General features: G+C 47.6%; 1 protein-coding gene across 1 annotated transcript in view; it reads left to right on the top strand.

Annotated features, from left to right (window-relative positions):
- Positions 1 to 22,959, top strand: part of NEURL2 (neuralized E3 ubiquitin protein ligase 2) — a 67,383-nt gene extending 44,424 nt beyond the window's left edge. Inside the window, exon 4 of the transcript XR_011205469.1 lies at positions 22,815 to 22,959. The gene's annotated coding sequence lies outside the window, so the exon portion shown is untranslated. The remainder of the gene's footprint in view (positions 1 to 22,814) is intronic.
- Positions 22,960 to 23,190: the final 231 nt, after the last annotated feature.

Below are 23,190 nucleotides of genomic sequence, written 5' to 3'. Positions count from 1 at the left end.
GCCCTCAGATCCTTCCAAAATGACATTTTGTTATGGTGTTTTGAGCATTACACTCTAATGCAAAAAGTTTATTTAAGATAAAGGCTTATATGATAATTGTATATGTTTTAAGATAGAGAAAGAAGGTACATGGAAGTGCTTTAGTTAAGTGCTGGGCCACTGGAATTGTATGGCAGGAAAAGACAACATTATGAGGCAGGGTTGACCAATTTATGCTGCAAGAAAAAGTCCAGTTATGAATTTACAATGCCAGTAGTTCTAACCCAAGAAAACGTGAGACCTATTGCATTACAAATGCTTGTTATTGTTTTGCAAAATCCCCTCCACTTAACTGATTTATAGCTTCAGGCAACGTACACTCCTAGGTCTGAAGCATAAATCCTATGAAAATACAGACACCTCTAATCATAAGCACTTTTCTAAAAAAACAGTTTTTTAAATCCTACTTTAAGTTTAGCCTATACGTTATTATTCCTTATGCTAATGGTTGATTTAAAGGATCAATCAGTCATCTCTGTACGTGGTTGGCAGGACAGCACCCAAATGAACCATTCTGTTCATTTATTGGGGAAGAACAAGTGACTTACCTTCGGTAACGCTTTTTCTGGTGGATACACTAGCTACCTGTGGATTCCTCACCTTATGAATTCGTCCTTGCGCCAGCATCCGACGGGAAGTCTTCTTCCTAGCTGTCCACGTCGACGAGGACGTCATAATGGCACGGCTCCACGTGACTCCGTCTGAAGTCAACATGCCAATAAGAGGTCCTCATCAGCGTACTGACGTCAGTTTCACCTCATTTTTTACGTGCCTTTGAGTCGAACTGGTGAGAATGGACCCATCAAAAACCGTAAAGAAAAATATATATGCACAATAACATTTCCCATTAAACGCATATATTTACATAAATATATAAAAACATATATATATATATATATATATATATACACATACATATCTCCAGATAAACAAAAATCAACCATTTACAAGATAACTGTGAAATCAGGCAGGCAACGGGGAGGTGGGAGGAATCCACAGGTAGCTAGTGTATCCACCAGAAAAAGCGTTACCGAAGGTAAGTAACTTGTTCTTCTGATGGATACAACTACCTGTGGATTCCTCACCTTATGAATAGAGTCCCAAAGCCGTACCGCACTCGGTGGTGGGTGCCCATCTGATTACACCAAGAAATCTTGTAATACCGAGCGAGCAAAATGACCGTCCCTCCTCACTTCAGAGTCCAAACAATAATGTTTTACGAAGGTATGGAGGGATGCCCAAGTTGCCGCTTTACAAATGTCCACTAATGGAACTCCTCTCACTAGGGCCGAAAAGCAGACTTAGCCCTAGTAGAATGGGCCCTGATACCTCCAGGAGGAACTTTCTTCCCCACAGAGTAACAAACTTTTATACATAGGATGACCCACCTGGAGATTGTTCGTTTCTGGACCGCTCTGCCCTTCCGCTGTCGAACATACCCTACGAACAGCTGATCATCCAGACAAAAGTCTTTTGTCCTCTCCAGGTAGAAACTCAGCGCCCTCTTAGGGTCCAACCGATGGAACCTCTCTTCATCCTTAGAGGGGTGGGGAGGAGGGTAGAACAAGGGAAGGGTAATAGCCTGCCCTATAAGAAAAGGAGTGACAACATTTGGCAGAAAAGGCGCCCTGGTTTTCAACACAACTTTATCAGGGAAAAACATGGTAAAAGGAGGTTTAACAGAAAGGGCTTGAAGCTCCCCAACCCTCCTAGCAGAAGTAATCGCAATCAAGAAAACAGTCTTTAAGACCAAGTATCTCAACGGGCATGAATGCATAGGCTCGAAAGGCGAAACCATCAGAAATGTCAATACCAGATTCAAGTCCCACTGAGGCATGAGAAAGGGCGTGGGAGGAAACTTATTAACTAAACCATTAATGAACCTATTTACAATCGGAGATTTAAATAAAGAAGGTTGGTCCGGAAGGCAAAGAAAAGTCGACAGAGCCGCCAAATAACCTTTAACCGTAGCTACCGTACAGCCTTTCCTTGCTAAATCAAAAGCAAACAAAAGAATATCTGAAAGGTGGGCCTTTAAGGGATCTTTTTGATTCTCTCCGCACCAAACCACAAATTTAGCCCACCTACCGGCATAAATGGATTTAGTGGAGTGTCGCCTGGACGATAGAATAACATCCACTACATCGGGTGGGAGAGAAAAAGAACTCAGGTTGCCCCATTCAGTCTCCAGGCATGAAGGCGCAGGCTCTGGAGGTGGGGGTGTAGAACCTGCCCCTGCGACTGCGAGAGGAGGTCTGCCCTGAGCGGGAGACGGAGCGGAGGGCACTGAGAGAGTTGAAGCAGGTCTGTATACCATAGCCTTCTCGCCCAGTCCGGAGCCGGAGATGACTTGGGCCCGGTCTTGACGAACCTTCCTCAGAACCCGAGGAATCAAGGGTATGGGGGGGAAACGTATAAAGCAACTGGCCGCTCCAGGACATCTGAAACGCATCCCCCAACGCTCCTTGCAACGGATACTGGAAGCTGCAGAACAACAGACAGTGCGCCTTCTCCCGAGTGGCGAACAGATCCACCTGAGGCGTACCCCATATCCCGAAGATGTAGAGGACCAGGTCCCGATGGAGACGCCACTCGTGATCTACTGAGAAGTGACGTCTGAGAACGTCCGCACGTACATTCAGTGCTCCGGCCAAATGATTTGCTATTAAGCAAATCTGATGGTCCTGAGCCCAGGACCAGAGTCGCAGAGCCTCTCTGTAGAGAAGGTACAACCGTACTCCTCCCTGCTTGTTTATATACCACATCGCGGTAGTGTTGTCTGTCAGGACCTGAACTGACTGACCGCGAAGGGAAGGGAGGAAGGCCTTGAGCGCCAAACGTACCGCCCGCAACTCCAACAGATTGATATGCAACATCTGTTCCGCTGGAGACCAATGACCCTTGATCTCCAGGTCCCCCAGATGAGCTCCCCACCGTAGAGTGGAAGCATCCGATATTACTGTGGCCACAGGAGGTGGTAGTGAAAACGGTTTACCTAGGGAAAGATTGCCGTCCACTGTCCACCAATGAAGATCCGCTACAGCGTCCCTGGAGATCTTTACTGAATCCCCGAGATCTCCTTTGTGCTGGAACCACTGCCTGCGGAGGCACCACTGAAGAGCCCTCATATGCCAGCGAGCGTGAGTGACCAACAGAATGCAAGAAGCAAACAGACCTAGCAGGCATAAGACCTTGAGGACTGGAACTGCCGCTCCAATTTGAAACATTGGAATCAGTGCCTGAATGTCCCGAACCCGCTTAGGGTAGGCCCGAAACAATGTTGTGTCCAGTACTGCTCCTATGAACAGGAGGCGTTGAGACGGCTCCAGGTGAGATTTGGGCACATTTACTGAAAAACCCAGATCGAACAACAACTGAGTTGTCATTCGCAGATGAGACAACACAAGCTCCGGAGTCTTGGCTTTGATCAACCAATCGTCCAGGTAGGGAAACACCGCTACTTCCCTCCTTCTGAGATGTGCTGCAACAACCGCCATCACCTTCGTAAAAACCAGAGGTGCTGAAGTAAGTCCAAACGGAAGGACCGCAAACTGGTAGTGTTGCGTCCCAACCACAAACCGGAGATACTTCCTGTGCGACTTGATTATTGGAATATGAAAGTACGCATCCTGCAAGTCAACAGACACCATCCAGTCTCCTTCGTTCACCGCCAATAGTACCTGCGCTAGGGTCAGCATTTTAAATTTCTCCTGTTTGAGGAACAAATTCAAAATCCTCAAGTCTAGAATTGGTCTTAGGCGACCGTCCACTTTGGGAATCAGGAAATATCTTGAATAACACCCCTGACCCCTTTCCTGCAACGGCACCAACTCTATTGCGCCCTTTGACAACATGGTCATGACCTCCTGTTGCAACAACAGAAGATGGTCTTCTGAACAAAATGAGGGACGGGGTGGAAAGGGAGGAGGGGACTCCTGAAAGGGGAGAGCATATCCTTTTTCCACAATTCTTAACACCCACAAGTCCATTGTAATCGACTCCCACTTTTGGAGAAAAAGCCTCAATCTTCCCCCTACAGGAGAAGTATGAACAATAAAGTGGGGAAAACTAGGGCTGCTTCTGTCCACCGGAGGAGGAGGATGAAGATGAAGGCTGCTGGGCTGGCCCTCTAGCTCTAGCTCTACCCCTACACCGCCCTCTAAAGGCACGATAGGGTGGATTGGCAGGTTGCTGGGACAAGTATTGGGACCTCCGAAAGGGAGAGCCATGTGTAAACCCCCTAAATCTGCGAAAAGGTCTATAAGATGCTGCATCAGAAGTCTGTAAGCCCAAAGACTTAGCTGTTGCCCGACAGTCCTTAAACCGTTCAAGGGCAGAATCCGCCTTGTCTCCAAAGAGCTTTTCTCCATCGAATGGTAGATCCATTAAGGTGGATTGAACGTCTGATGAAAATCCAGAGGACCTTAACCAGGCATGCCTCCTAGTAGCCACAGATGTTCCCATGGCCCTGGCTACCGAATCAGATGTGTCCAGGCCAGACTGTATAATTTGTTGTGCAGCCACCTGCGCATCCATAAAAAGAGACCCAAATGACCTTTGCATCTCCTGTGGCAGATCCTTGGCCATCTCTTTAGCGGAGTCCATAAGGGCGTGGACATACCTGCCCAGCACACAGGTTGAATTAGTTGCCTTGAGCGCCATACTACAGAATGAAAAGATTTTCTTCGAAGACTGCTCCATCCTCTTGGATTCCCTATCAGTTGGGACTCCAGAGAATGTTCCAGGAGCAGACTTCGCGGAGCAAGACGCCTGGACTACTAAACTTTCAGGAGTCGGATGTCGTGACAGGAAAACCGGATCTCCTGGTGCGTCCCTATGTCTCCTCGCCACTGCCCTGTTCACTGCAGGAGTCGTAACTGGCTTCCTCCACAAGTCCAATATAGGCTCAGTTAAAGCCTCATTGAAAGGCAGCAAAGGATCAGCACTGGATGCAGAAGGATGCAACACCTCTGTGAGCAGGTTAGTTTTCACCTCCGCCACAGACAAAGGCAAGTCCAGAAACTCTGCTGCCTTCCTTACCACCGTATGGAAGGATGCGGCCTCTTCTGTAAACTCCCCCCGAGACGCAATGTCCCACTCCGGGGAAGTATCCAGCCCACTTGCAGTGGCCAGACCTTGGAATTCATCCGAAGGCTCAATCTCACCTTCCTCCAGCTGTCTGTATTCTTCCTCCTCCAAAAGTCTTAAAGCCTTCCTCCGAGACCAAAGATGAGTCTTCAAAGCCGGCGTCGACAAAGAATTCATCAACGCCGAAGACTTCGAACCTCGGAAAGGCCCAGGAAGAGATGGGTGACTTCTGGCCTCACCCGGCGCCGGCACCGACACAGAGTCTAACGATGACCTCCGCGGATTTGGTTGGCAGGAAGGCGATGGAGCCGGTCTGGAAGGAGACATCATCGAAGTCGAATGGCGCGGCGATGACGTCGGCTGACGCGATGGTGGAGCCACCGTCACAGGTGGTGAACTCCCACAAGGAGATACCCTCAGCGCCGATCCGACACTCTCCGCTGGACAAAAGGGCATGAATGGAGCCGCCTCATACGGCGCCGGAGAGCCCAAATCAAATAACAATGGCCCCGTGGGACCCGCCGGTGCACCAGCAGGGGACATAGATTGAAAAACGGCATACATTGCATTAAAAAATGCAGCCGGATCCTCCCCTGGAGCCGGGAAAGCAGGGTACTGCTGAGTCGAGGACTGCTGTACCTCAGGCTCCCTCGACGCCGGCGAAAATTGAGGGCTATGATGAGCAACCTCAAAGACAGACGGAGCCGGCGACAACTCCCGACTCCTGGGCTGAGGCGTCACAGTAGGGCTCATCTCCCATGTCTTCTGGCGTCGGGAAGACCTCGACCTCGATCGGCTCCGCTCCGACCGGCGCCGAGAGTCATGACGGCGCCGTGAATCATGATGACGCCACTTCTTATGCTTTTTTGGTGAAGCATGGGAGGAATCCCTCTTATGGCCCCTCTTCTTCGCTTTCGCTAGAAAAAGCTTCGCCTCACGCTCTTTTAGAGCCTTAGGGTTCATACTCTGGCACGATGAGAATCCTTCAACATCATGCTCAGAACTAAGGCACCAAATACAATCAGAATGAGGGTCGGTCACTGACATCCGACCCCCACACTCTCTACATAGCTTGAAACCGGACTTCTTTGGAGGCGACATTGTAACCACCAAAAGACGCAATAGTAATCAACGAGCCAGGAAGATAAACCGTTGGCATCAAAGGCACGGAAAAAAGGAAAACTGGCGTCAGTACGCCGACGAGGACCTCTTATTGGCATGTTGATGTCAGACGGAGTCACGTAGAGTCGTGCCATTATGACATCCTCGTCGACGTGGACAGCTAGGAAGAAGACTTTCCGTCGGATGCTGGCGCAAGGACGAATTCATAAGGTGAGGAATCCACAGGTAGTTGTATCCATCAGAATATTTAACTATGGTATGTTTCCTCTAACTAGATTGATGTTTTGCACAGGTTTAAATAAGGTCTCCTAATAGTTACCATCAGCCAGTCTACCCCTAATGTGCTCAACCTTCTTTATTAATAGGAGGACAACTGGATAAACCATGTGGGATATTAAAACTGCTTAAGGGTGCAGAAGATGGGTTATTTCCATCATTTGTGCCGCTGTTCTTTTTTTCTGCGTGTAGTGGTATGGCACTGCGCACATATTTTTGTAGGTTTTGGCCAGCTAGTACATGGTTTTTCGGGACTCCAGACAAAATTATATTTTGCCATTTTACCACTCTGCATCCACTAGTGAAAATGCATTTTCTGAGGCCATATCTTTCATTTAGTTGGTGTTTACTGGCAAATGGTGGTGGGGCCATGCGCCTTCAGTAGTGCTAATTACCACTAACCCTGGACTTATCTACCTTCTATTCTTGTTTTATCTGGTTTTTGATTAGTCAATATCAGCTACGTACAAAGCAACGTAGTGATCAAAAAATACTTTCAGCTTGAATTTAATGGCGATTGGAATACATTTTAAGTTCCCAAAACATTATGAAATAAGATTTTAGTTTTTTGCTGATTTTTCCAATCATATTGTAAATCTTGATTAGGTACGAAAATGATGCTGCTGAGGTATGCTATTTTACCCCATAATTGTTAACAGCAGTGTTTGAATCCACTCTCATCCAGATTTCAAAATATCTCTCTCAATCTGGCCTTGTAAACTGAAAGATTTGTGCTTGTGTCATGTAAACTCAGTGCACACACTGTGATTGACCCTATACGTATACAGGACACACCCTGACTGCCTTTGTATCACCCAGCACACACCCTGACTGCCTCTATATTGCCCAACACTCACCAACTGCCTTTGTATCACCCAGCACACACCATGACTTTCTTTGTATCTGCTTAACATACACCCTGACTACCTTTGTATCGCCCAGCACATATTATACGGCCTTTGTCTACACAGCACACACCTTGACTGCCTTTGTATTGCTCAGCACACACCCTGACTGTCTTTGTATCGCCCAGCACACACCGACTGCCTCTGTAATCTGTCCAGCACACACCTTGCCTCTATATCGTTCAACACACACCAACTGCCTTTGTATCGCCCAGCACATACCCAGACTGCATCTGCCGAGCACACACCCTCACTGCCTTTGTATCTGCCAAGCACACATCCTGACTTTCTTTGTATCACCCAGGATAGACCCTGACTGCCTTTGTATAGCCCAGCACATACCCTGACTGCATCTGCAGAGCACACACCCTGACTGCTTTTGTATCGGCCAGCCAATGCATAGCACACCCCCAGGACAACAAGGAGTTTCTGAATTCCTGCTTGCTCCCCTCTGCAGATCCGCCCTTGGTCTTGTCCGCCTTGACCTCTCAACCTCGCCTCGGGCAGCAGTGGCTGGCAGGGAAGCACAGCTGAGTGATTGAAGGTCTGCTTTGACCAGGCAGGGGTTTTGGCAGGGTGAAGAGTGGTGGGCTCCATGGAGTCGGCAGGGTCAAAAAGCATTTCCGTTCTGGTTGGTTGGTTTGTTTTAACATGTGTTATATAATTCCTTCTCATTTTTCTTTATATTATTTGGCCAGTAGATGGCAGTATTGGTTCACTGTTGACAGTAATAACTTGTGGTGTTCCTCCGTAGTGGATTCTGTTTTTCCCAATATACTATATATTCAGTGCCTGTTTGGACCAGGTGCTGTAGGTTATTTTGGAGGTTTCTTTTACCTGGTCGAAAATATTTATAGCTTTCGCACACTCACAGGATTATTTGTTTGGTTTTGAGCTGCTAGGGGGCTGTTTGCTGTAGGGCATTTTTTTTAAATCTAACATCCCACTGAAACAGGTAAAGCGTGAACTTGATATTGAAACGGTTTTGGTGCGCCTGGATGCCATGGACCGGGTACTAGCCTCATACAACGAGCCCTAATCTCACTTGCACAGGAGGCGGCTGAAGGCAGTCAGCAGGGTGGCCAGACTCCAGCAGTAGACGAAGACGCCTCAGTAGATCGGGGCAAGTGCCTAAGGCGGGCAGGGGACTCACCAAAATCAACATTCCCTCTGGTTCCAAAAAGGGCTAGGAAAGTTACACCCAAGGTGGGAGGAAAAAAGAGCACCGCAAGGGGGTCAGTCGCTGTGGGGGCACTGGTCCTCTACTATGGACAGGTCGATATACAATCAGAGGTCGCCATTATTGAGGCGGTACCAGGCTCAAGCTTGGGAGGGACCAGTTTGGTAAATGAGCAGGGCCCGGGGGGGGGGGGGAAACATGGTTAGCAGCATAGCAAAAGTGTTGCCCTGGCTGTCAAGATTAGGCAATGCCCCACAGAAGGATCTGGCAGGAGAAGGGTCAATACTGGCAACCTTGAGGGGCTTGGCAGAGGGAGCTAGTGCAAAACAACAAGGAGGCACAGCAGAAACGCAGGAGGCATCTAAGGCCCCAGCCACCACATCACATGAGCCCCCACTACGGTTCCTCTCGCTACCCCAGCAGTAGGTGTGCCCGCTGCAAGTGCATCACCAGCAGAGACTAAAGGTGACGGCGCAACCCAATCGGGTGGTATACATGTGCTTTCTCCTAGGGATCGGCTGGGGTTTCACCTATCTAATGAGATGAGGGCAAAAATTCAAAAGGGGGTATATGTGGATATTTTTTAGATAACCATTGTGAAGCCCTCAGAGGAGGAGAGTAAAGGCAGTAAAGACTGTTACCAAAAATGGAAGAAGCCCAAAGTTGATGAGACTATTATTAATTGGATAAAGGGGTTTACCATTTATCAATCCATCCTGCTACAGAAATTCCAAGAATTTGGTCCACAGACTGTGTATTACTTGAATACGATAGTGGGTTCACATGAGGAATTTGGAGGGTCCAGTTGGAAAGAGTATGGTAAGGCGTTCAGGTTGAAAAAAGTGACAAACTGCTCCATGTGTTGGGATCAGACTGATGTGAATGCTTGGTTCCTTTGTATGATGCTAAAGAAACTGGAGGCCGATGGCTAATCTCCTTTTTGGGGGTCTGCGGCCAGCGGAGGTCGCAAAGGGGCTTGTTGGGCATTAAAAAAAAACGGTATGTTCTAGACCGCAGGTGTCCTGCAAATTCAAACACAATTGCTCCTTTTGTGGTATGGCAGGACACCCTGAGCTCAAATGTTTTAAGAAATCAAAAGAAAGGGGTGGGAAGAATTGAGGGTGACTCTTCCTTGGTCCTTGGGGATCCAACACCTGTGTCTCTCTTGGCAATGAACCCTTGGCTCAATTTGTACTCACGGCATGATGTTTCCCAACTGTTGTATGACGGTTTCCGTTATGGTGTCAGGATCCTAGCATCAAGGGTGCAGGGCACATAGTTTTGCAAAAAACAGCAGTCCTTAGACATGGCACAAGGGGTAGCTGAAGGGAAGATATTGAAGGAACTGGGTTTGAACAGGATTGCAGGCCATTTGACCGCCCCCCAATTGTTGGTTTTGTCTGCTCCATCCTAGGGCTGGTACCCAAAAAGAACCCTGGTGAATTTCGGTTGATACACAACCTCTCAGCTCCACGCGGAGCATCTGTGAATGACGCAATTGATCCAGCGCTCTGCTCATACAAGTATGCATCTCTTGATGGCGCCCTGTCGCTACTAAGGCAACTGGGTCAAGGGACCCTCGTGGCAGGCTTTTACCAATTCACTCTGATGATTACCATTTGTTCGGTTCCATATTCAGAGGGAAGTTCTATTATGACAGATGCATGCCCATGGGTTGTTCAGTTTCTTGCGCATATTTTGAGCAGTTTAGTACCTTTTTGGAGTGGGTCTTTGCACAAGTATTTGGGTCATCTGTTGTCATTCATTATTTAGATTATTTCTTGTTCTTGGGACTGAGCAGCTCTGACAAGTGTACTAGGTCCTTGGCTACATTCAAGTCCCTGATGGCTGAATTTGTGACACCTTTAGCTCAGGAGAAGACAACAGGACCAGTCACAACCTTGGTATTCCTGGGAATCTAAATTGATTCAGTAAAAGGGGAGCGTAGTTTGCCGCTAGACAAGGTCCTTGCTTTCCAGGCAGCCCTAGAAGCCTGCCTAGTTGCCAATAAAGTCACCCTGCACCAGTTGCAGGCGTTGGTAGGTCAACTTAATTTTGCCTTGCGGATCTTCCAATGGGTCACCCTTCCTCCCGCTCTATTGCTCAAGCCATGTCTGGTTTGAAGGAAAAACACCATAGGACAAGTTTGTCCGCCAAAGTAAAACATGACTTAAGGATTTGGTTGGCATTCCTCCAAGACTTCAACGGGGCAGTTGTGTGGCTGGCCACCCTGCGGTTCAATCAAGAACTTGGTTTATTTACGGACTGGGCAGGTAGTAGTGGTTTTGGGGCCATTTGGGGTATCAAGTGGTGCACCCAGGCCTGGCCCCAGTCTTGGCAGGGATCAGGGCTGCTCAAAAACATCACCTTCCTTGAGCTATTTACCACAGTTGTGGCGCTACATATATGGTTAGTCCAATTTCGCAATCTGTGGTTTTTTGGTCCGACAACATGGCGGTGGTCCAATGTATTAATTTCCACCATGCAAAATGCAGAAGAGTATTAAGCCCTGCTGCACTGTACAGCACATGTACAAAGTGGAAAACATTTTAAAGAATGTTTTAGCATAAGGTTTAGTACTGGAAGGATATCCTTCCAGTACAAAACCTATGCTAGACATCATGCACACCCCACAGGTGCAGTGATGTAAGACAGTGCACCAGCACTTGTGGACAGAGCAGCAGCCATATCTTTCTGTCCTGCTCTCTACCTCTTCCACAATATAGTACAGCAACTTTGGCTGTTGCTCTGTGTTGTACGAAATATTAGTAAGTCTGCCTCTACACTTAAAATTAACATCATGCACCAGTCAGTGTTAAGATCTGCAACTTGGTTGTAGTCCAAGTAACTGATTTATTCGCCAAATCTGCTACTGGGTTGCAGACAGGGGAAAACATAGCACAGAGCCATATCCATTAACAATGGCCTGCTGCTGCTATTTTCCCCCTGCGCCCATGCTCTTAAACATTACCTTATGCGATGCACAGCTTCCTAGAGGTGAGTGTGCTCTGTCTAGCATAGAATTTGTACTGGAAGCATAAACCTTTAGATAAACGTAGAAGGCTGTGTACTGTGAGCTTCAGCAGGCAATACAATGTGCAACATGCTGTTTGCACTGAAAAGATGGCATCTTTTCAGCAAAAAGTACCTTTTGAGGTGGAATATAAATATCAATAAGTTGCTTTGTGCCGTGTTGCGTAATTGTGTGTCACTTTATAACAGTGCAAAGTGCTAATAAATTTGGGTCAGTGTGTCACAACCACTACAATCACTCCCAACTTAAAAAAGCTGTATTAACCAGGTGAAAAACGTCAGCTAAAATTGGACTGAGTTATATTGATATTAGTTCTAAATTACCATTGCTTTGCATTTGATTCTAACAAAACTGTATTGCACACATTTGTACAAAATGTCCTAATGAGAATGAAAGTTTGTGGACTATTCCTGCTCAGGGGCACCTCCCTTCTCAAGCATGTCTCGCTGCAGTCGGTGCAATGCTTGAATGGCAAGTGTCAAAGTCCCATTGTCCATATCATTGCGAGGTATAGAGGTGAAGCAGGATGCGCCGATCTTGGCACACACCTCACCCTCCATTGCAGTCATCAAGTCCAAAACATACCAATGTTGCACCACCATGAGGCGAAAGGCTCTTAGTACTTCTTTGATGGCATTAAGGCTGAGCTCAGTACTGTTCATCATTTTGAGCATCTCCCACCGTGTTATCTGCAACCAGCAGGCATTTGCTTTTGTCTGCAAGGTGAAGACGGGTATAGCCTCTCCTGCCATTACTTGAACATTACTGAACAGTCTATACTCCTCAGGAATGTCCTATGACTGAGCCCAAGCAAAATAATCAGCAGCTCTTCTCCTTCAAGCCTGATGCAAAGTGGTGTTTCCTTCCTCAGCTGGTGTTGGTACACTTCAGACAGCTCTTCTCTGGGGGTGTCTAGGGTTGGGGTGTGTATGGTGATGAGGGAGCAGAGGCCACGCCGTCCAGGGATGAGCTGGGTGAACTCACCGCACTGCCAGTAGATGTCCATCAACATGAAGGAGCCCCATTACAGATCCAGATTGTGCAGTATTGTGCCACAATTATTGTTCATGTCCAGGTCATTTGCCTTTGAAACATAAGGAATACAATCTGAGATTCTGTACAATTAAGGTTAGTCATCCACCCCACCCCCTTCTTTTATCCACTATCTGACTACCTTGGTGTCCCAGATCTCCTGACACGGGGTGCTTACGCTGTAGTTGAACCCTCCCCTACGAGACTGTAGGAAAGTACCATCTTGCCTGGCATGTTACCCCCATTTTTCACTGTATATATGTTGGTTTAGTTGTATGTGTCACTGGGACCCTGCCAGCCAGGGCCCCAGTGCTCATAAGTGTGCCCTGAATGTGTTACCTGTGTCATGACTAACTATCTCACTGAGGCTCTGCTATCCAGAACCTCTGTGGTTATGCTCTCTCATTTCTTTCCAAATTGTCACTAACAGGCTAGTGACCAATTTCACCAATTCACATTGGCATACTGGAACACCCTTATAATTCCCTAGTATATGGTACTAAGGTACCCAGGGTATTGCGGTTCCAGGAGATCCCTATGGGCTGCAGCATTTCTTTTGCCACCCATAGGGAGCTCTGACAATTCTTACACAGGCCTGCCACTGCAGCCTGAATGAAATAACGTCCACGTTATTTCACAGCCATTTACCACTGCACTTAAGTAACTTATAAGTCACCTATATCTCTAACCTTTACCTGGTAAAGGTTAGGTGCAAAGTTACTTAGTGTGTGGGCACCCTGGCACTAGCCAAGGTGCCCCCACATTGTTCAGGGCAAATTCCCCGGACTTTATGAGTGCGGGGACACCATTACACGCGTGCACTACACATAGGTCACTACCTATGTGTAGCTTCACAATGGTAACTCCGAATATGGCCATGTAACATGTCTATGATCATGGTATTGCCCCCTCTATGCCATCCTGGCATAGTTGGCACAATCCCATGATCCCACGGGTCTGTAGCACAGACCCTGGTACTGCCAAACTGCCTTTTCAGGGGTTTCACTGCAGCTGCTGCCAACCCCTCAGACAGGTTTCTGCCCTCTTGGGGTCCAGCCAGGCTTGGCCCAGGATGGCAGAACAAAGGACTTCCTCAGAGAGAGGGTGTTACACCCTCTCCCTTTGGAAAAAGGTGTTAAGGCAGGGGAGGAGTAGCCTCCCCCAGCCTCTGGAAATGCTTTCATGGGCACAGATGGTGCCCATTTCTGCATAAGCCAGTCTACACCGGTTCAGGGACCCCTCAGACCTGCTCTGGCGCGAAACTGGACAAAGGAAAGGGGAGTGACCACTCCCCTGACCTGAGGTGCCCAGAGCTCCTCCAGTGTGCTCCAGACCTCTGCCATCTTGGAAACAGAGGTGCTGCTGGCACACTGGACTGCTCTGAGTGGCCAGGGCCAGCAGGTGACATCAGAGACTCCTTCTGATAGGCTCCTTCAGGTGTTGCTAGCCTATCCTCTCTCCTAGGTAGCCAAACCCTCTTTTCTGGCTATTTAGGGTCTCTGCTTTGGGGAATTCCTTAGATAACGAATGCAAGAGCTCATCAGAGTTCCTCTGCATCTCTCTCTTCACCTTCTGCCAAGGAATCAACTGCTGACCGCGCTGGAAGCCTGCAAAACTGCAACAAAGTAGCGAAGACTACTACTGCAACTCTGTAACGCTGATCCTGCCGCCTTCTCGACTGTTTTCCTGGTGGTGCACGCTGTGGGGGTAGTCTCTGCACTAGAAGCTCCGAAGAAATCTCCCGTGGGTCAACGGAATCGTCCCCCTGCAACCGCAGGCACCAAAGAACTGCATTACCGGTCCCCTGGGTCTCCCCTCAGCATGACGAGCGAGGTCCCTTGAATCCAGCAACTCTGTCCAAGTGACTCCCACAGTCCAGTGACCCTTCAGTCCAAGTTTGGTGGAGGTAAGTCCTTGCCTCCCCACGCCAGACTGCATTGCTGGGAACCGCGTCTTTTGCAGCTACTCCGGCCTCTGTGCACTTCCGGCGGAAATCCTTTGTGCACAGCCAAGCCTGGGTCCACGGCACTCTAACCTGCATTGCACGACCTCCTGAGTTGTCCTCCGGCGGCGTGGGACTCCTTTGTGCAACTTCAGGTGAGCACCGTTTCACTCCTCTTCGTAGTGCCTGTTCCGGCACTTCTGCGGGTGCTGCCTGCTTCTGAGAGGGCTCCTCGTCTTGCTGGGCGCCCCCTCTGTCCCCTGACGCAATTGGCGACATCCTGGTCCCTCTTGGGCCACAGCAGCATCCAAAAACCCTAACCGCACGATTTGCAGCTAGCAAGGCTTGTTTGCGGACTTTCGGCGGGAAAACACTTCTGCACGACTCTTCACGACGTGGGACATCCATCCTCCAAAGGGGAAGTTTCTAGCCCTTGTCGTTCCTGCAGAATCCTCAGCTTCTACTGCCTAGTAGCAGCTTCTTTGCACCCACAGCTGGCATTTCATGGGCATCTGCCCACTCTCGACTTGATCATGACTTTTGGACTTGGTCCCCTTGTTCCACAGGTACTCTCGTCTGGAAATCCATCGTTGTTGCATTGCTGGTTTGTGTCTTTCCTGCAGAATTCCCCTATCACGGCTTCTGTGCTCTTTGGGGAACTTTAGTGCACTTTGCACTCACTTTTCAGGGTCTTGGGGTGGGCTATTTTTCTAGCCCTCACTGTTTTCTTACAGTCCCAGCGACCCTCTACAAGGTCACATAGGTTTGGGGTCCATTCGTGGTTCGCATTCCACTTTTGGAGTATATGGTTTGTGTTGCCCCTATCCCTATGTGCTCCCATTGCATCCTATTGTAACTATACATTGTTTGCACTGTTTTCTAAGACTATACTGCATATTTTTGGTATTGTGTACATATATCTTGTGTATATTTGCTATCCTCATACTGAGGGTACTCACTGAGATACTTTGGCATATTGTCATAAAAATAAAGTACCTTTATTTTTAGTATATCTGTGTATTGTGTTTTCTTATGATATTGTGCAAGTGACACTAGTGGTACTGTAGGAGCTTTACTCGTCTCCTAGTTCAGCCTAAGCTGCTCTGCTAAGCTACCATTATCTATCAGCCTAAGCTGCTAGACACCCTATACACTAATAAGGGATACCTGGGCCTGGTGCAAGGTGTAAGTACCCCTTGGTACTCACTACAAGCCAGTCCAGCCTCCTACAGAGACACATTTCCCTTCATCTCATTGAGATGGATTGTGGATGACCCTGTATTAAAACTCTTCGTCTGGTGTCCATTTGTTGTTAACGAAGACAGTCCTTGACACGCTGAGAGTCACCATGGGACAGCAGATGGAAGTAGGAGCAGACATGTTTGTACACCAGTTAGGTAATTTAGCTACCCCTAAGAATCTCTTGTGAAAATCCCAAGGCAAAACTGTGTTCTCCTTTATAGCCCCCTTCCTGTGCATCCTGCCTAGCTCAGTTTCGATGTCGCTAAGCTAGGTGAGAAGGTACAGTGCTGTAGAATTGGTCTCATAGTGAGTCATATTTACCTCTTCCCTATGAGGCTTTAATCTAGTAGGTTGCATTGTATCCCTTAATCTACACAGATACAGATGGAGCAAGCATTGTGCTTCTTCAGGGGTTACCTCTTGGGATAAGTACAATCTATCTGCACCTGCTGCATGTAGTATCAGCTAACGGACATAACATGATCCGCCTACTGTCTTAGAGCCCATGGTGGTTGTGTGGTGATACCACATGTTACATAAAAGGGCTCTATGTAGTGCGTGTGGGATGCTAGTGTTTGGTGCAGTGTCATTAAAGATGACGTGAGTGAGGTCCATATGTAAGCTTGACAGTTCTCCAATAGAATCCATTAGATTCGACTGTTCTTTGGAAATACATGGATGTAGTAGCAAACCTAGCACCAGAGCATGTATAAATGCAATAATACATAACTTTTGTACATCTTGGGATGCGTCTGTTGGGGGGAATGTCTGTAGCCCACTAGTGGGTTGGGTTTGATGATTTCGAAAGTTCAAGGAAAGATCACTGTGCAGTTTGTGTGGGTTGCGATTTGGAAGGTTTCACCCTCACGTCAGAAAGGTGGACCTATGCACCTCTCATATCCACCTCTAGGGTGGAAGGCATGGCAAAGATTACTCAGTAGGGTCCTTCAAATTGGGTTTGCTTCCATTTTCTTACAAAGTTCAGAATGTAAACTTTTTGACCAAGTTGATGTATGTGCCACAGTAACTTTTCGGTGGTGCACTTGAGCTCCGATGGGTGACCTATTTGGATTAGAACTTTGTGGTTTTGGTTAGCTCTGAGAGATACACGTGCAATTCACCCCTCCCCCCACCCCAATGCTTGAGAGTTAGCCTCAGTGCTTAGTTTCGTAAGGGTTTGGTTTTGGGGATGGGTGCCCTCTTCAGTCTATCCGTTACTATCTGGTGCTGTGTGTGGTGCTGATTGCAGCTGGGTGTGTTCCTCAGCACGAATAAGGCTAGCGGCAGGTAGTGGAGCCACTTCTTGATAAGGCTTCTGCAAATTGTACTTCTTTTGTTTATTAGAAGGCTGTTGAGCCTCTCAACGACATCATGGCTTTGAGGGTGGTATACTGAAGCTAATTTATGGGTAATCCTTAATAGGGTACAGATATGGTCAAACATGGATTTACCGAAGAGCTTTCGGAAGTCCGACAAGACGATGTCTAGCTATCTCCATCTAGGAATTACCTCTCTGACAAGGAACGCTGCCACTGCCTTGGTGTTGCAGAGTACAGAAGGACTAGCTTCGATCCACCTAGAGTATGGCCAGAACACTACAATCAGGTACCTATAGCTAGCACATTGATTGATCATATCAATAAAGTTAATGTGTAACGCCCTGAAAGGCCCTATTGGTTTGGGGATAGCCGATGACATGACCTTGAGAGTGGGTTTGAGAGAGTACATTTGGGAGACAGAGTTCAGGTACATTGTTCCTATTGCAGAGAGGATGGGAATGAACCAGTCGCTTTAAAGCTCTGCCACCATGTTGTCCTTGGCTGTGTATGTTGGTAGGTGTAACTGGGGAAAAGCTATGTTGACTAAGCTCTGCAGGTTTCCCTGTGTGATATCTCTATTTTGAGTATTCAGAAGACGTTGTGCATCTCAGGTGTCCAGGCTAATTCCTCATGGTCAACTTTTGCCTTTTTCATTGCCTCGAGTAAGGGCGCAATGACCATGCTCTAATCGAAGACCCACTACAGAAAGTAGTTGCACTTACCTAAAAACTCTGCATGCCTTTTTTGTTTTCAGTGGCAGCATAGTCCGGATGGAGTCTACGAGCTCCAGTGTGATCCCCGACTGGCCACTGATATCTATTGGCCTAGATAACTAACCTTCTTTTGTACATACTGCATCTTTGCCTTCTCTACTTTGTACCCTGTGTCGGCAAGTGCAGTCAGTGGGTCTATTGTGTCCCAACGACATAGGTCCTTGGAGGGACTACATATCAAAATGTTGTTGCCATACTGTATGTGAGTGCTATCCGATCGGAAGTTGGTGAGGTCCTTCCTCAGTAACCTATTGAAGATACTTTGGGGACTTATAGCTCCCCTGTGGTAGTGTCTGATACAACAGCTCGGAAAGTGAACACAGACAGGTAGTAGCTGTTGGTGTGCAGCAGAGTGCTAAAGAATGCATTCTTGATGTCTACCACAAAGAAATCCTGGGCTTCTGTGGGTATGTTGTAAGTATGATGGAGGGGTCTGTCACCACGTGGAATGCCTAGACCACAATGTCATTGAAGGGATGCAGGTCTTGCAAACAGGTCCCTCCCTTACTCTTCCTGATGAGGAGAGAATATAGGTGTACTCCAGGGGGGGACCCCCATGTAGAGGACCCCCTAATCAATTAGTGTCTGTAATGTAGATGCTATCCCATCATCAGCTTTTTTGAAGAAAGGGTACTGATGCTCCTAGGGTAGGATAGCCAATTCTCTCAATGTTATCCTCACTGGCTCACCGGTGCTGATGAGCCCTATGTCATAGCTGTGGTGGAACCACTGACAAGTCTTGCTACTGTCCTGTTGTCAGCACCACCATAGGCGCTGGAGCCTCGGTTCCCAGCTCCACTCTAACCTTAACCGAGTTGGCAAAGATGATCCCAGAGGCTCCTGGACACTTGCTGAATAGTTGTTTATCAGTTACCTCCCGCACACTAAAACCAGGTGTGACAAAGATGATGCATGCCCACATGACATTCGCTTGGTCAGTGGCCAGCAGGACCCCATATTCAGACCGCACCTTGATGGCCTCTAAACAAATCAGTGCCTCCTCTCGGGGTTCTGCATCAAGTTGATCCTCCTAGTGTAACACAAATTCGCGGGGCAGCTGCAACTTACGGCTCAGCAGTCCCAGTGCTTTAGCACTGATTGTTAGGACCGCTCTTATCGGCCGGACTGCACAGTGTGGGTGGGTTAAAGACATACGTTTTGAGTGGGTAACTCCAGGGCTTGAACAGGTCATTGTCCCATCCTCAGAGAAATGAGTGGTCATATGTAGTTTGACCATTAAGTCTTTTCCTACGAGATTAGTTGGGGATGAGTAATGATAAAGCAGCTGTCCCTTCATGCAGCTGCCTCCCACGTCTAACTCCAGAGGTTTCATGAAGGGGACCATCAAAACCGCACCTGGGAATCCATTTGCACCCAAAGAGTTCTTTGCACAAATGCACAAAACATTCCTTTAAGCATGATTTCATAGCTTCTGTACCTATTAAGAAGCCATAGGGGATTGTTATTTACCAGTACTAACACAGTAGGCTCTTCTTCAGATCCTCGAGTTACTGACAGTACAGGACACGCAGGAGCGGGTGAGTGTGCGTCACCTACTTGACATACAACTGATCCATGTCAGTCCCGCAACTTATCTGATTCTGGCAGCAGAGAGGGAATTGTGACCTGGTACTGGGAGTCCCTCTACAACCTCCACGAGTCCTGTTACTACGCGCTTTGTCTTCTCTGAACCTCTGCGGTGGTACCCCTGTTGGTGCTGCCTTCTGTGCCATCGCGGTCACAGCTGTACTGACCAGAATTGTCTGCTTCCAGGCAGAGAGCTGGTTCCATCCTAATCACTTCTTGTTCTTTTTCTCTTCCCTTCTTCCGTGCCCTGAACTTGCCTTCTCTCCCACTTTATGAGGCAAGCTGCATGTAGGGGGAAATTCCAGTCAGGATTTCCATTCCTGATGCAGTCATCTGCCACAGCCATATCCTGTGGCTCGAATGCCCCTCACTTAGGCCAGGTCAAAAAAAAAAAAAGAGAGAGAGACAGAGAGAGAAAGAGAAAGAGTTTTCCCTGTGTCATTGGTGCTCTGTTTGCTGACTGTGACGGATGAGGGGGGTGTTTGAGCTTTTGGGGTACTCTAGTGCTGGACTAGGGCAGGGCAGAGGGTGTCGGGGCATGCTGGTCTACCACGCCTGGACCTAATAACCTGCTGTTCGGTTGGGGCTCCTCGTCTTCCTGAAGTGGCAGGTTAGTGTAATCTAATGCAGGAATAGCAGGCTGTAGGGAGAGCACCTCCATACCTATGTATGGCAGGGGAGGTGCAGACACCTTGCTTACCGCCGGTGGGTCAAAGCTGGTGCTGTGTACTTCCTCAGACGGCCCATAGTACCAGCAGTGCTTCCCCTTTTTCCTTCTATTGCCCTGTGTATTTCATATGTACACATGTTCTTGTATGCTCAATGATGTTGGTGTTGAGTGTTTCCTCTTTTGGCTAGGGAAACGTGTGTGTTTTGGTGTGCATGTGTAACTCAAGGCTTGCTAAGCTTTTTGGCCCAGGTGGGGAACTTACTCTGCATGTGTTCTAAAGGGGATTCCATGGTAGAAGTTGGGTAGTCTTTTTAGAGGCTAGTTGCTCTTGTGGGTTCACGTTTTTAGGGGGTTTAAGTTACATGCATTTTAGCTTTCTATTTTTATAGAGTTTTCTCTCTTAAGTTGCCAACTTTTATGTTTTTATGGGTTTCTAAATATTACTTGGGTGACAGGAAAATATGTACAATGGTATTACTGGCTCTCTTCGGTAATGGGGAACTGTATACACAAGGGGTTTACTGAACCTAAAGTGGTGGTGGAGGATATACACATGGAGATTTCTAGATCTAATGAGCTCAACGTTATTCACAAATGCATCAAAATAAACATTTAACAAACAAATGTACGAAGACACACAACCCTAGTAAAAAAGTGAAATTGTTAGTTTACAACAGCCTGCAAGTTGCAGACAAAATAGTGATCCTTACTTTGACACCAAACAGCACTTTGTGCAAATTAAACATTTTCCTCATGTATACATTAAACATTGACAACAGCACAACACTCAACATTCAAGACGAGCATAGTCACATTAGTATACCAGTACCATAATATCAAAACAACACCTTTTCAACTAGCAGGGGAGATGTTGAGTAGGGCTAAAACAATTCAGGGGAATGGCCCGCCCGCAATATCCTAGCCCTGCCAACTACTAGCACACGTTAACCAGTCACCAAGGGAGGCTCTCAACTCTGTGAAGCTAGGGGAGCCTGATAATATTTGTTGATACCAGCTTGAGGAAAAAGATTTCAAGAATTTATGTGGACAAAGAATGGACCTACTTCAATAACCATAGACCCTTCTTGGCAAAACGCAGCAATGCCTAATCTCTGGGATCCCAATCACTCTAATACCCTAATGTTCAAATCCACCTATGTCACACCCAGGGGTTCTCTGTACCATCTGTGTCATGCCCAGAGGTCCAAGTGAAGCACACTTCTCACTTCTTTCAAATACCACCAGTGTTAAGAAACAGGTGGCACTGAGAAAACCAGGATAGCCTATTAAGATTGAGATGCGGGCCCTATATCACACCCAGAGCCTATGCGTACCAACTAAATCACACCCAGCGGTCCGAGCGAAGGCACCTCCTAAAACAGAGAGCTGGCCCTATGTTACACCCAGAGCCTTATGCTACCATTTGTGTCACGCCCAGTGGTCCAAGCGGCCAGCAAACTAAAAACCCTGTATTACACCGAGGGGTCAGGCTGTGTTCCGACCAGCGGTCCAAGAGATCACCCTTCCCGACAGTGACAATCAAGAAAGTGACTTCTGTGGATTATGATTTTTCCTAGTTTGCCATGCGCCAAATGTTAGGAGTAAGGCCCTGATTTAGTCTCTTACCCTTGTGATGGTGGCTTCAGGATGGACCTCTGCCCGGCTGATTCAATTGATTGTTGTGTCTGCTTACCATTCTTGTTGCGCGAATGTGAATCCATCTGAGTGGGGTCTCCTTCCTTTGGTCCAGTCGAGTTTGAAGAACCAGCACCTTCCTGGCTGGCTTTCCAAAATGTTGATCGAATGAGATTTGTTTTAAAAAACAAGACGCATGTGGCAAAACAGACATGGTTTGCTTATTTAAACATTATGGACAGGCAAGCAGTTACTGCACCATGGTCTGGGGACTGTCTTCAGCAGCACACTGAAACAATCCACGTTTTATACATTTCTCTGGGAGCAATAAACACATAAAACAATCTTTCCCTGGTAAAATATGCGAACAGTTGACAGAGTCATAGAAACAATTTCCAGATAGGGAATGCAGGTGGGCCTGGACCTAGCATGGACACTATGTGGGCCAGCGAGTACTTGTGCAGATGTCTGGCGTGAGGGGCGCATGGTCACTGCGTGTGCTGTGCCGTAGTTCGCTAAGTGTACCTAACTACACATGGCATCTCATTTCATGGTATTGTGGGAACGCACACATCCCTCTGGCCATTTGTGCTTTTTGGAACCAATCTCCGGGGACCATTGTAGCGTTGCTGCCTATTTGTGGGATATGATCTAAGCTTGTGTGTTTAGCTGTCGTCTAAGTGTTACCCCACACTATCAGTCATTAATCTTGAGGCCTGGGCAGCAGAGCTTGCCTGACCATGTTCCTATGGGCTGAGGTTGATGGACAGTCCATGACAGGGCAATCCAACAGGGGTGATATTACTTTTTTGTGTGTATGAAAATGTATCGTTCGTGGATAAAGGTGTATTGTGGTCGTGTGTATTGATTGATCCAATATCAACATGTGTCGAAGGCAAGCTAGTGCTACCAACAGAAAGTCCTTCCTCTGAGTCTGAATCCAGTCAAACATACCTTCTTCTTTTCACAGGAAATCCAGCCAGTCGAATACATGACTCACCAAACAACTCCGGAGGTGGGCAACAGCTAGTGGATCGACCTTCCACGCCTGAGCCCTACCTTCAAAGCTACACCACCAAAGCATGCAAGGTTCCGCAAGCTATATCGGTTATGCCGATGGCCAGAATGAACTTATATTATGATAAACCAATGAAGCCTCCTGGAGGCAGGACGACCCAGCTATTGGCCACCCATCCCTTCCAAAGAGGTGTGGGGCTCCCAGGAAGTAGTTGGGGTCTGCGGCACAATGACCACCGTACAAGACACCCACAAGAGTTCCAACACAGTGACCAATATGAAGATTCAGGCTGGAATTATCCAGCAAGTACTGACGATTCCGGGCCAGC

The sequence above is a fragment of the Pleurodeles waltl genome, chromosome 7 (assembly GCF_031143425.1).
Source record: "Pleurodeles waltl isolate 20211129_DDA chromosome 7, aPleWal1.hap1.20221129, whole genome shotgun sequence".
In the NCBI taxonomy this organism is placed as follows: domain Eukaryota; kingdom Metazoa; phylum Chordata; class Amphibia; order Caudata; family Salamandridae; genus Pleurodeles; species Pleurodeles waltl.
The sequence above is the reverse complement of the archived record's forward strand: the minus strand, read 5'-3'. Positions and strand labels throughout refer to the sequence as shown.